The sequence below is a fragment of the Acanthopagrus latus genome, chromosome 4 (genome assembly GCF_904848185.1).
Source record: "Acanthopagrus latus isolate v.2019 chromosome 4, fAcaLat1.1, whole genome shotgun sequence".
Classification (NCBI taxonomy): Eukaryota; Metazoa; Chordata; class Actinopteri; order Spariformes; family Sparidae; genus Acanthopagrus; species Acanthopagrus latus.
The window spans coordinates 12,609,526-12,623,555 of record NC_051042.1 but is presented as its reverse complement, the minus strand read 5'-3'; the positions used below and the strand labels follow the sequence as shown (position 1 = coordinate 12,623,555).

The window sequence follows — 14,030 nt, the reverse complement described above, 5'->3', positions numbered from 1 at the left end:
TTAACATATCGCCCAACCCTTAACTCCAACCCTGACCGAAGCTTCAGATATTTGCTGTTGTATTTGGAAACAGCCCTGGTAAAAAATGTACTGCGAATGATGTGCATCCAGAGTTTAGGCCCCATTTAACAACCTTGATAAATACATTCTCTTGTGGTAGCTGACAGATCTACTATTTAAATTTTGTACATTTTGAAAGTGATTAAACTGAAACTTGCAGTGTGGCCTTGGGAGGATGAATTAGGAATGAATAGTGTGTCTCTGAAGGGTTAGCTGTACTCCAAATTGGAATCTCTCCTCTCCTTGCTTCATTATCACAACGTTCTCTTTGTGTCTGCACGGAGGCTAATTAAGGGGGGCAGAGAGAGCGAGAGAACAAGACCCCACTGATGGAAATCAAATGAGAAGGACAGGAATGGGAGAATAGAGGAATAATCGGTCTTGTGATGAACAATGACCGTGCCCTTGATGAATAGGCACCAATGCCTTCCTCAAAATGGATGCGAGGCGAGCGAGCAAGTGCCAGGGACAAACCAGACTTTGTTTGTGTAAAAGAAAGAGGAGTACGCTGGATGTAAGAAGAACCAAGAGTAAGTAGAATCAGCTTAATTTACTGCCTTGAGCCTAAATACATGTCCCCCCCCCCCACCTCCTCACGGACAAACCCACGGCGTACAAATGAGCTTGCCAGGATTCATTCTTCTGCTTTCTTTCAATTCAGATTGCAACAGTAAGGGGAGGCTTCCACTGTTGCTCTGTTCCAGTGTATACAAGCAATTTACTTTTACTCAGGCATGTCCAGGCTATTCCATAAGTAGAAGTTTGCTCCAGCCAATCAAGAGCAACCCTGATTCGACTAACCAACTGTCAGAAGGCCAGTCGATGGTGCGCTCCTGCTTGGTTGAAGCGGAAACCTGTAGCCGCACGTAGCCTCTTATAGAATAGTTTGGACATGCCAAAGCCGAACCAAGTCTTGTAAGAGGAGCTGTAACTGCAAAGAATGCTTGATGAATCTGCAGTTTATTTTTCTTCATTAATCTGTGCTTAATCTGTCAGAAACTCAGCAAGACAACTTCTGAGAGCCAGAGGGGATGAGCTCAGTTTTAGTGTCCAACAAAGACACAAAGATAATTCATGCTCAAGCAAAAAGATCAAATTCTCATTTTAGATATTAGAAGCTGGAATCACACAGAGAATATACTGTATATATTTTCTTATGCTGCTGATTCTCTGCTGATTGACTGACGTATTAATTAAAATGAAATGATATAAATCATACAAGAAACAAGTCCTCCAACATGTCGAAGATGAACAAAAAGCAAATGTTTGTCATTTTTGCTTGATACATTTCCTAAATTACAAACAAATACAAAAAAAACATTGATGGATATTGTTTTGTTGATTGACCAATCAATAGATGTTCAATCAATTGCTTTATTTGTTTCCATGCTTCATGTTTTTTCATGATCATGTTTATTAATCTGATGATCAATTTATTGTTAATCACATCAGAAATTGTTAGAAAATATTTTCCCAATTTTCTAAAGCCTTGGCCAATGTCTTCAAATTGCTTGTTTCCCTTCCAGCCGACAGTCCAAATCCCCAAAACATTTGGTTTATTACTATTACTTGATGCACTGAAAAGCAGCAAATCTTTCAATTTAGGCTATGTAATGTTTTGCTTTTTGACTGGAACATTTCTAAAGTGGTTGATTCACTTTCTGTCAGCCGAGAAATAATTTATCAACTGATCGTTTCGGTTCCGACAGTCAGTTTAACAACAGAGGGTAATGTGTGCCTCTCTGTCTCCCCCCCCCACCCCCCCTCCACCTACTCCGGGAGGTCAATCAATCACTTTGAGTTTTCTTTTAAATCCCTTGTGACAAGTGACCTTGCAAAATGTTTTTTGTCAACATCTCATGCATCGTAATTCATGCTAAACGACACAGCCATGACTGTGCCAGTGCGGCATCATTCAAATTGGTCATCTAATCTAATAGAAAAGTCCACGTTATTAAATAAACCCTGTCCCATGCCATGTCTGAATGGAATAAATCCTCTGAAGCAAAAAGGAAGTCAGAGCACAAGTAGGAGAACTCTTGGTTTGAGGACAGTGCTTTGAAAAGGAAAGGTTTATGGTGGACGATGAAAATTGCTGCATTTGTCAGAGCCTGCTGCCATTTGATTAACATGGAGATGAATGTGCCCGTAGTCTCTCCTCTTCTAAACAACCCCAGACATTATAAAAACTAATCATGCCAAAAGCGAGAAGAAAAGTCCATTATAAAATCTCCAATCTCCTCTTTTCCATCAGTTTGATAATTAATGGGAAGCACATGACAGCAGGGAGGCAAAAGGATGCGTATACATCTGGGCTCGCTGTGACTGACGTGGCACAAAGGCTGCGTACTGTGTTGATTTGTTCTGGGGGGGTATGTAAATGGTCACATTTACATTTCCTGGTTGAAATGTGGCAAGTAAAAAAAAAAAGGGGGTTATTTGTCATCGGGAGGGAGAGAATGAGCAAAGGGGAAGAAAAAAGAAACACACAATAAAGCAGTGGCTTTTGTTCGTGTTCAAAAGTATTTCCCCTGAAGAGACGAACCTGGCAAACCGGGGGAGAGTGCTATTTGAACGGCATTACAGTTTGTTTACAGCACTCGCACAATCACACTATCGATAGATGTTCTTTGTAGGTATTATTCTAATCTCTTTGAAACCAAATTCTACACAAACACACATTCTCTGATGAATAGACTGCTGTCATGTAGATACAAAGAGCTGTTACACTCTGTAGGGTATAAAGTGGGTTTTATATGAAGGCAAGACAATTCATTCTGTCACGTGATGTATAAAGCACGTCGGTGACTGACAGGAAAATGTGTAAGACGGCGCTCAACACACACATACACACACACACACACACACACACACACACACACACACACCCACGTACCCTATTTAAACAAGTTACGTAATGATGCAGCTAATAAAAATAGCAGCTCAGGTTTGGGATCACTCTTTATAGACTTATTTCAAACAAAGTTGCAAAACTAGCTAGAATCAACAGAATATGTAGTTCAGTTTAAAATAGAAAATGTAATTGCCCCGCAGGGAATGTGTTCATTGTTCATGTGTACATTTCTTTTTTTTTTTTTTTTAAATTTGAGAAAACCAGATGACAAGACAGAAGACATGAATAAAAATGTGCATATTGTTTGCATGCCATGATAACTAATAAATAAAAATAGCTTAATAGATCTATCTAAGGACGATGGTATATTCAAAGTCCTGAGAAATGACTCTAAGCTTAAATAAGCCACCGAGTACCGCTCAATAAATTGCTCCTCTGACTGACACAATTAATTTGCTTTTTCCAGCACAGAGATGTGTTCAAATTATGCAATTTATCTTTGTTACCAAATAGGAGGAATAAAATTTAAAAAAAAGCTGTTGTGCAGATTCTTGCCAAGTGTAGAGCTTGGGCATGTTGTGTGATTCATATCACCTTGGCAGGACCATGTACACTGCAGCATATCATTATGTAAACATTGCAGTCATGGAGCGGGGATGATGTATTAATGTGACTGCATTATAATACACGTTATATTTTTGTATCTGTTCCGTATATAAAAACTCTCTGAGGTGAGAATGTTCTCATACGAGAAAAACTGCACTTGTTGTTTGTTCCAATGCCTCAACAAAAAAAAAAAAAAAAAGGATGTATGTGTTTACCTGGTGAGAAGTCTTCCAGGATGACTTTCTACACCAAAGGCAGAAATAGCACAAGATTGATGCTCGCGCCTCACAACCTCTTACACAACCTCTTGCACAGCTTGCGCCGCTATTCTGGCAGGGACATTCACACAGATTGTCTTTAAGGTTGAGCAAGTACTCAGCTGAAATGAGTATACAGTCCAAGAAGTGTAGTTTTTACAAGTATTGTTGGCGTAAAATGTGTCAGTAACCGTACTCGTGATTGTACTTGTTCTGTAAATACTTTAAAGCTCAACTTTTGGCATATACAACATTTAGTTAAATCAAACAACTTATCTCTGAGGGTGAGGAAGGTTGTTAAAGTTGCAAACTTACTGTAAATGTGTATGGATAGGGGAACAGGGTCAGGAGGACACTGGTGTACACAGGCCACAATTTCAACACATAAAAAAGGCTACAGGGGAAAACTTTCATTTACATATATGTTGTGCTCTGAAGCCAATAACAGTATATATATATATATATATATACATATATATACATATATATACATATATACATATATATACATATATATACATATATATATATATATATGATCAAAAGAAAGCATCAGTAATAAGTGGCATTAGTTTTTGCAACTAAGGCAAACAGGGATAACTAAGGTGAAATGCAGAGCGTGTGAATGCTTAAATGAATAGTCCTATCACTGCTCTGTCATTTCGGCACATTGGGTATGGTCCTTTATTGATACAGCACTGTGTCATTACTTTGGAGCTGTAAAGATTTTCTATTTACAAAGTTGCCTCTGTGCAGAGGTAATGGGAATGTTTGCTCTCTATAGCTTCAATTTCTCTTGGGAATCCAATGAACGCACTCAATACGCACCAGTCACTTTCATTCATTCCCGGTAACTATAGTAAACTGTTGTAAGTTACCCGCTATCTGATTTATGATCTCTTTCATCTCTAAAATGTGGAAAACAGTCTGGAAACACTGTAAAGATGTATTATCCCTCTGATGTGCGAGAGATTGTTATAGGAAAAGTGACTGAAAAGTGTTGTCTCCGAACTGCTGCATCTCTTCTCCTTTTCTGTTAATTCAACACTGGCCGGCTGAACGGTTTTTGTAACACGAGTCTGATTAATTTGTAGAAAATGTTTGTCAGTCATGTCGGTGGACTTGTGTTGTCACAATACTGGAACTTCGATACGATTATATTGATTCAATTAATCGATAAATTACATTTGAATTAAATTTGAGTGAGCACAGCTCCCAGGTCCCCCTCATTTCCCTGCCTTCAAAGCCCCTCCCAACAGAGGAGCCTGCTGTGCACAGGCAGGCTTGTAACCACAGTAACAGAGGACACCAAATAACCAAGACAACATCATGAGCCCCCGACTGTTATATTTCAGATCAATACAACTAAATTACAATGACGAGTGCCTCATGCCGATAGCTGTAGATATCCTGAGTAACAAACAATATTCATCACATCGCTGTAGACGGAGTTACCAGCTAATCATTACCCAGTGCAACATTTTTTTCTCTTAAGCATGAGTGACAATATTTTTCCAAACCAATTCATCCTGAACACAAACTAACATTATAAGCGCCCGGTCACTTGAAAGACACTTTTGCTAACTAGTAGCCATCAAGACAAAGCTAAAAACCAGAGTTAGCATTCAAGTTAACAAGCTAGACTGAGCAACAAGCTATGTAGCTAAACTGCAACATCCTACAGTGATATGCGCCATTGCGAGTATTACTGTAGCCCGCCACCATAGCCTTGTGGTTAAAACAAAGAATTAAACATATATCAAGCAGAGGTCCTTACTTGTCCAGCAGAAAAGCAGCAAAGTCTGCAGCGCTCTTGAGTCATTGCAAATCTCGCAGCTCCCTCCACCTCAGAAATGACAGTCCAATGTTTATTCTTGTTTTCTCTCTAGCTCGATCCAATTCTTTCTTTTTACTTTGCTTTTCTTCATCAGTCTTTTCTTCTCTCTGATGTGGGCAATGGAGGGGTGTTTTCCCGCCTCTGTTGTTGTCTGGTCTCTGCCATTGTATACAGTTTGGGCTTGAATGCACCTGACCAGGTAAGAGCAGGCACTGTGTGGGGGAGGGCTGCCAGCAGCCTATGCACAAGCATGACTGTCACTTCTCAGACACTCCCCTTGGCTCTGATTGGTTGAGTTGATCCGGGAGCAGTGGATTCTTCGAATCAAATTACAGCCACTGGGTGGACCCACCGCCAGTGGATTTTTACACAGCTGACCTGTATCTTATTGTACTGTCAGATCATAATGACAATTTTAGCAAATATAAAAAAAAATAGTCACAGACTACAGCTTTAACAATCAATTAAAAAGAAACTGTGAAATATGTTAAATATTTTCCTTAAGAAAACTGTTTTAAACATGACATATATATGTGTGTGTATATATATATATATATATATATATATATATATATATATATATATATATATATATATATATATATATATATATATATATATATATATATACCAACAAACAGAGGGAGTTTGGTGTCTTTTGAATTATGCAAACAACTCAGTGCTACTTACACAAGCCTAGCTGTGGGAAAAAATCTTAACCTTTAGTCAATGCAGAATCTTTTATCAAACAAACTTTAGCCCAGTGGCTGACCAGCAGTACAGCAGAGACGTTTTTCTCTCTCGTCTCCACCTGCCTGCAGCTGACTGAGCCTCTGGTCTCTACTTCCCTGACATGTGAAAAGGTTTCCATCACTCAGTGTCACCTGCTGCACTGAATCAGACATTTCCTGACGCATCTCATCTCATGATCAATTTACTCACTTGACAATGGTCTACACAGTCCACTCACTCCTTAAATTCCGTGTGCTCTGCTGTGTGAACTAGAGTCTCTGCCAGTTTTCCTTGAGGCTAAATATACTTCATGAATTTTTCAGGAGGATGGGGTATCTTATGCTCTCAACTGCTGCAGGAAACGTGTTTAAGATGGAAACATGTATGTTCAGTGAAACAGATACATATATATATATATATATATATATATATATATATATATATATATATATATATATATATATATATATATATATATATATATATATATATATATATATAACTAAAATCAAGTCCAGTTTGGATTGCCTTTTTGAAAATTCCTAAAATTCACTAATCTGGTTAAATTAGACACACCTCTGTGGACTTGGTAGATACTTGACATCATCCCATTATAGATAACTATGCATTTCTTGAATGTTTCTGGAATCATCCCAATGTGTTGTTTGTTATGCCTATTCAAGCAAAAGTCAAATTTGCTTCTATGTTTTATTTTCTGGAGGAAAAGGACTACATTTGGCAGTGCTGACACTTAAAAAGAAACATTATTACAGAACACCATATGGGACTGTTTGATATGGGAACAGCAAAAAGGATGTGATTTTCAGAAGTCTGAAACTTCTGTTCCTTTAAAAAATAAATTCCTCTTCAGTTTTTGTTTTCCTTCCACTTACAAGCCCCATAGTCTTATTAGATTGCTTGCCTCTCTCGTCTCATCCAACAAAAAAGAATGGCTGATTGCTTTGGGGCGGACAAAGTCCCACAGAGTAGCTCAATTATTGACTTTGCTAAGTCAACCTTTAGCGTACAAATCCTGCTCAGACTCTTGTCCTTGTGGTGGCCGAGGGCCCACTGACGGCAGGCATTCAGCTCACAGTCCAGCAGACATTAATTCCTCTCAATCTTCACACTCAATTTAGTCTTGAATGTTCCTGCCAATATGGCTGAGCCTCAGAATTAGAAGTGGTAAATTATACAAATAACCCCTTAATAGCATGCCGTGCCCGAAAGAAGTGAACCCACCAATGTGGCAGCGATTTGCAGCGTGGCAAGCGAAATGGAAGGGCAAGTCCAATCATGTACGTACATGTGCTCAGTGAGGAGACTATGGTGGGATAATGAGGATTGGTGCCCATAATACCCAAGTATCCACACTGTCTATTTGTTTGTCATTATTTTAGGCTTTTCACCCTCACAAAGCAACACCGAATGCATCTGTGACAGCCAAAAACCAATTCAGCGCTTCTGTTTGACCCTGTGACTGTGTCAAGACACAAGTGATGGGGGAAATGTTGCAGTATAAAACGACTGATTTTCAAGAGGGAAGTGCGGGTCAGGGTTTTACCATAGGTTGCTGTGAATACATAAGAACAATTTCCTTTCAGCACCAGCGAACCATGTGAACAGAATGGCGCGCACCAATTAGAATTTCGCTTCAGTCATTTTCTTTCTCTTTCAAAAATGCTAAAAGGAGGGGAAATGGCCATAGTTATTCATTTCTCCAGACATATAATGAGCCAACTCTTGTGGAATTAATTTATTCGATGAATAAAGACTATTTCCTGACTTGATATTAAGTTTCAGACTCTGAGCTTGTCATTCCCCGAAAGCAAACACCAACCGTCAGCAGAGCAACAACTGGGGAGTGATGATAATAAACTCCCCCCAGGGGAATGTAGACTCAGAGCCTACAGGTGGATGCCAGGGTGAAGGTGGAGCTTATGAAATGCTGCAAGAGAGAAGCAGTGGCAGCAGTAAGTTTGCACAGCAGTGTTGGAGCAGAGTTGGAGTTTTACTGCAGCGTTTTTAGCTTCCTAAAATTTAAATGTTGAGGCAAAGTTGACATCTGCTCCGAAAGGCATAATGAACATCTAACTGTATTTCAAAGTTTTGTTCTATATTTGTTGATTTATGTACTTACTCACTATTATACCAAATGTTTCCAACGGTGTTCAAGCCAGAGGAATCCACAAGTTCACTCAAGGTGGTGGTGCATTTGATTTGGTCGCCTGTAGCTATAACTTCCAGGGTAGAATCAGAGAGTGAGGAATGATTGCAAATGAGACTAAATGCAACATGACTAAAAACTTTGAGACATTACCTCATCTGTGACTGAAAAACAACAATGTTGCGTTCACCGCAGGCGAGTTTGACTGCGGTATCACATGTTTATTGGTGTTACTCGTGCATGAGTTTATCACAAAAAAATTGCCCGATTACTTTACTGTTACTTACTGCTAACTGCAATTAACTGGCAAGCCACAGCACAAACGTACGGTGTGTGTGTTTGTGAGTTTGAATTCAGGTCAACCTCTCACTAAACTCACCAGAGACTATAAGACTTTTTTTTTTCCTCTCCAGCTCCAGTCAACATTACAGAACATAAACAGCCAACAATGGAGGTCAACTCCGCGGATCGCTACTGCAGTCAGGTTGATAAATGGGAGGGAGTACAAATCTCCCTCTTGAATCCCAAACGTTCAAATGTAATCTCTGAGCTCTCCTCCTGTAAACGGCTCTGGATCAGAGCACAGCGGTTTCCCTCCAAGTTACTCTCTAACCCGAAAACGAAAATTTCGTAAATCTTAAAAGTGCCTCTTTCGTCGCAATTTTACTTTTACACGAAAGTTTGACTCATATACATTCACAAATAAAGCCTAGGTTGCATTTTGGCGAGAGTTTTACATTAAGGAGAAAGCAGACGCTTTAGACAGTCATCTAGTAACTAAATTGATCATGACAGAAATTGCATCCCCTGCTGGGTTGACACTACCGTGAAGTGTAGCTTTTAAAGAATTCAAAAGATTAAATCTCAGCCCAGCAATGCACTGGATATGCAGCAACAGGCTACGAAACATATGATATGCAGCAGATAATTGTGAATGTATACGTATTAAAATCACAAGACCTCAGGTTAAGAGCAGAAAATCTCCTCATGTTGACTACAGCGACAAGGAGCAGATGACGGTGGGTACATGGACAGACGGTTAGCAGTGAGTGTGATTGAATGAAGCAGCGGCGCATAACACAGAGCAGAAGCTCGGCGGTTTCGATGTAATTACGACATGAAGAATAGTAACGGCATTTGTCATATTAACCAATTTTACTGAGTTTATGTAATTCTATACCGGTCGCTGAATGGTGTGTGTGGATAAATTATGAATGTGACTACCTAATTTGTGTTTGTGATAAAAGCACACTCAGTTTCCCATGAAGCAAATATTAATTATGATAATGGGCCGGAGCCAAGACAGCCTCTTTGGTTACATCCCCAGAGCCAATTTACAACACTTCTCCCTGTACATGACCAAAGACGTTTGCAGTGAGCAAATAGGAGACTCTTAAAATAAACAGCTACAACCACTTCAGGCGGAAATACAGACAAAAGTGTTCAGCGGTATGACACATTTGTAATGTACACGTGAAACAATGTCCAGAAGTAAAAATATGCTCAATGACAAAAACAAAAGTCCACAATTCAAACTATGGAAGCGGTGGCACGTCATTTGGTATTGGCCGATAAAGGATTTTAAAATTAAATATCTATATCGGCCCGGAAGGAATTTATGTGGAACCGTCAGGCCAGTACGACAACGCTTTAAAGTTCTGATGAAACGAGGGAGCGCCCTACTATGGAGCTAGTGGTTGGTTGACTCCCTGCAGATTGACAGACGTCAGGGGCAGGACGGAGTAACGCAGCCTTCAAGAAGACCAGTTGGACACCAGGAAGTAACATTCTGAGATGGTTTTCTTGCCGGATTTGGCTCCTGGCATCCCTGGGCTGAGTAACCAAACAGGACTGCTAACTCAGCTGCACAGCTATATTGGCTTAGTACCTAGCAGCAGCCACATTTAGCAGCAGTAAGGTGGTAAGATGTTGATGAAGTTTCCCAGTCATCCAGGTCAAGGTAATTCTAAGTGCTGTTTCGTAGGCAACTGGGCAACTAATCCATCAAGAAAAAACCCCACAAATCATCTTGTGCTGAGGCTGGTCTCCCTCTGTTCTTGGAGTCTACACCTGGAGGTGTTGATAAGGAGGCCAATGAATTTGTTCATTTTGGAAAACTATGTATGATTGATGCTATTGATTAAACTATTCCACTGGTATTTTCGATATAAAAAAAAGGCAAATATAAGGCCTAGCAGCCACCAAGCGAGGCGACTGTAGGAAAGCCCGGCAGAGTTACTACCTGACTAAGCAGACAAATACAAGAAGACAAACTTGACAGAGAGATGCAGGAGAGTTGCCTCTGTTAGCAATCAGACTGGAATGGCCATCAAAAACCGACAGTTTGCATGATGAATGAAACTTTACATTAATACGATTGACAAAGACAAAAAGTTAGAGAATGGTGGAAAAACAGGCATTCCGAGGTGACAATACCAGACAGCTAGCAAGTTAGCATAACAAAAAGACTGGTTTGGATATGGCCTAGGCTGGATCCACCAACATGTGCGAGTGAAGCTGCTACTAGCTTAAAGGCTCAATTTACAGGATTAGTCTGTAAACAATTGAACACACAGGGTCACGGTTCCTATTTTACAGCTGCCAACCACACCTCAGTCTTCCTCAGCAGATGGACTGTGAACCTCAGCTGTATCTAGATTGGTTTATTGATTGATTTTGTCAGTTGTTTAGTGTTTCATGAAATAATGACAAAGAAATATCAATACACAGATCACTTTGACATTTACTGTTGCACGCCGCATATTATCGAGGTTCATCTGAGGTTCGGTGTTCTTCTAAAGAGAGCTAGGCTTCCTCTGGTTTTCTCACTGGGACCTTATTTCTGAAAAAACTTCAGTTTAGTGAATGGACACGGACAATTCTTTTTTTTTTTTTTAAATCTTGCTCGAATTGTGCCATGAACTACACACATTATGTTTGTCAGTTTAATGAAAAAATTTAAAAAATCCAAGTCAAGAAAGTCGCAGTTTGTCATAAATAAATAATAATAACGCAGCTGCCAACTTGGCCAAGAGAAGGTGCTGAAAAAGATGAAAATAGCAGTAAATCTGCAACTTTGTTGACTCCCAAATGGGATTGAAAAAAATGATTTGTCTCTTTCCATTCACTACGATAATAGACACGGTACCATGGACCTCATGGATGGGGTGTGACTTCGGTTTTCTCTTCAGGGTTCTACACCTAAATCCAAGATGTTTCCCTTTATGTCACACGAGAAAAAACACTTATACAGTGGGGTGTTGAGGGTGAGTTAAAGGTGCAACATGTACAATTTTTAGTTGAAAACATTCACATGATTCACTAAAATTATCAACAGAATGTGAAAAAATAACAGCGTAGACTTCATGTAAAAGATGTCAGTGGAACAAGAGATCTGGTGAAGTTAGCATGCTAACAGGCTAGCCCCAAGCCTGAACACCTCTATCTCCCAACAGTCCAAAGCTCCTGTGCTGGCGGCGTAGACACCAACACTTCCCTGGTAGTCCGGCTAGCTGCACAGCTAGCTGAACCAACAAAAGCTACCATCATGGATGAATAAAAAGAACCCAGTTAGCCGCTACCCCGGTGATATACTGTCCCTATTAGTTGGGAGTATGAATCCAATATGGCTAATTCTTACATATTGCACCTTTGAGGCAGGGGTGCTGCTAGTCTCAAAGGTGCAGATTCTGTGGGCAACGGAAAATCTCAGGGCACAGAATAAATATCTCTATGAAATATTTCTTCAATACGATCAGTTCCCAACAAGAATGTCCTGGACACTGAGGCGACCGCCTCTGTGTGCAGAGGTGGCATGTTCTCCCTGTATTTGCGTGGGTTTCCCTCTACCACAGGCCGAACACATACAGGTCAGCCGCTCTCTAGTGCCTATAGATGTCAGCGCAAGTGTGGCTGCTTGTCTGCGTTTGCCCCGTGAACCGTCCTTGGACAGACTCCTGCTCCTTACCAGAAATATCTGAGTATAGAGATGGATGTTTAGAATCAGTGGGCAGGTTTTTTTTTTTAATTTAAAAACTCGTCGACCCAGTGACAAACTGAGGGTTACTCGAGGAGACTGCTTCGTCTAGCTTTTATCCGTGCATCAGTTCTTAACGCCTCAAGGGACGAATGGTGGTGGAAGAACCAAGGTTTTTTTTACTTTCAGCTAATATTAACTGAAAACTCTTTTGACTAATTAAAGAAAGAACATTACGCGAGAAGATATTACTTGTCAAAGAAGGAGGTTTATTTATCAGTTAATCAAGTTTTAATTGGGTGTTTGTGAGTGATTAAACAAACAGTGGACTCGAGTCTGTTGGAGCACACAAAGCTTTGGCAGGGGAATAGAAAACAGCCTCAGACTGTGACACCACTGCAGCGATCGCTGAAATAAACAGAAGTAAACAGGAAGAAGAACAGAAAGGGTTGTTCTCCTGCACGCACATTTTTTTATTTTATTTATTTATTTTTTTTTTTTTTGGGTAGGGGAGGTGAGGGGGGGTGTTGTTTTTTTAAAAAAAGGCTCCATCACAAAGTTACAAGTTTTGCCGTTTTCTGCAAATCACCCAGAAATGGGACTCAAGCATGTGTGCATTGATTCTGAAATAGCTGCCTCATGATTGTTTGTTTTTGCCTTTTTAAACAGAAAAAAAAAAAATGTCACATTTGTGACTTCGTAGCGATGATGCAGACATGCAGCTGGATTGTGCCTTTGCGGTAAACATGGTGGGAATTAACTGGAGGAATAGGAGGGCTGATTTGTGCAAAAAATACATGTAGAAAAAAAATGAATGAATAAGAGGCGATAAAGATTCCAGGTGAAAGGGTGAAATTGTGTTTTTATTGCAGGGCACGAGCGGGGCGCTGCTTGATTGCTGGGGGGACTCGTGTGTTGTGGGCTCATGATTCATGGCCGTGTCTTCCGTTTGAGTCTGAGGAACAATCAGAGGTAAAATAAATTCCCGGTTCAGTTTTATCACTGACATAAGGGGTAATTTTGGAGATTGCAGGTGTTAATATGTGGTTAGGCTGGGCCGACAGGAGGGATTGTTGTGTGCAGCACAGTTTGTGCTATTTAGCTCAAAAAAGTGTATCAATAGTGCCACCACATGGAAAGGCCTGAAACACTTTCCCTCAGAAAACACAGCTCCTAGTGTTAGATTTCAAGCAGCACAGACAGGAAACCTTTTGTATGCTGTCAACAGTACAACAGTTTTTCACCTCAATAATTGAAAAAAAAAAAAAAAAAGACAGACCACCAAATAAATGTTAGAAAATAAGCTTTATATATTAAAGTCGAGATCTTTGTAGGCAATATGGACATCAAAAGCAATCATGTACATAATATAATAACAACTTGACAAGGTGACAGCAGTGCCTTGCAACAAACAAAGCATATTTACTTTTTAGATTAAAAAAAAATGGTGATAAAATATGCAAAACAGCTCTTCGTTGCCAGCGTTTCATAGCTCTCAGAAGCGCTCCGGCACAGTTCTTTCGTGTCTTGCGCTGCAGACT

The 14,030-nt window shown here is 40.0% G+C and overlaps 1 long non-coding RNA gene across 1 annotated transcript in view; it reads right to left on the bottom strand.

The window, feature by feature from the left end:
* LOC119017528 overlaps positions 1-5,778 on the bottom strand; it is a 126,801-nt gene extending 121,023 nt beyond the window's left edge. Inside the window, exon 1 of the long non-coding RNA XR_005074459.1 lies at positions 5,555-5,778. This is a non-coding gene — a long non-coding RNA (uncharacterized LOC119017528). The remainder of the gene's footprint in view (positions 1-5,554) is intronic.
* Positions 5,779-14,030: the final 8,252 nt, after the last annotated feature.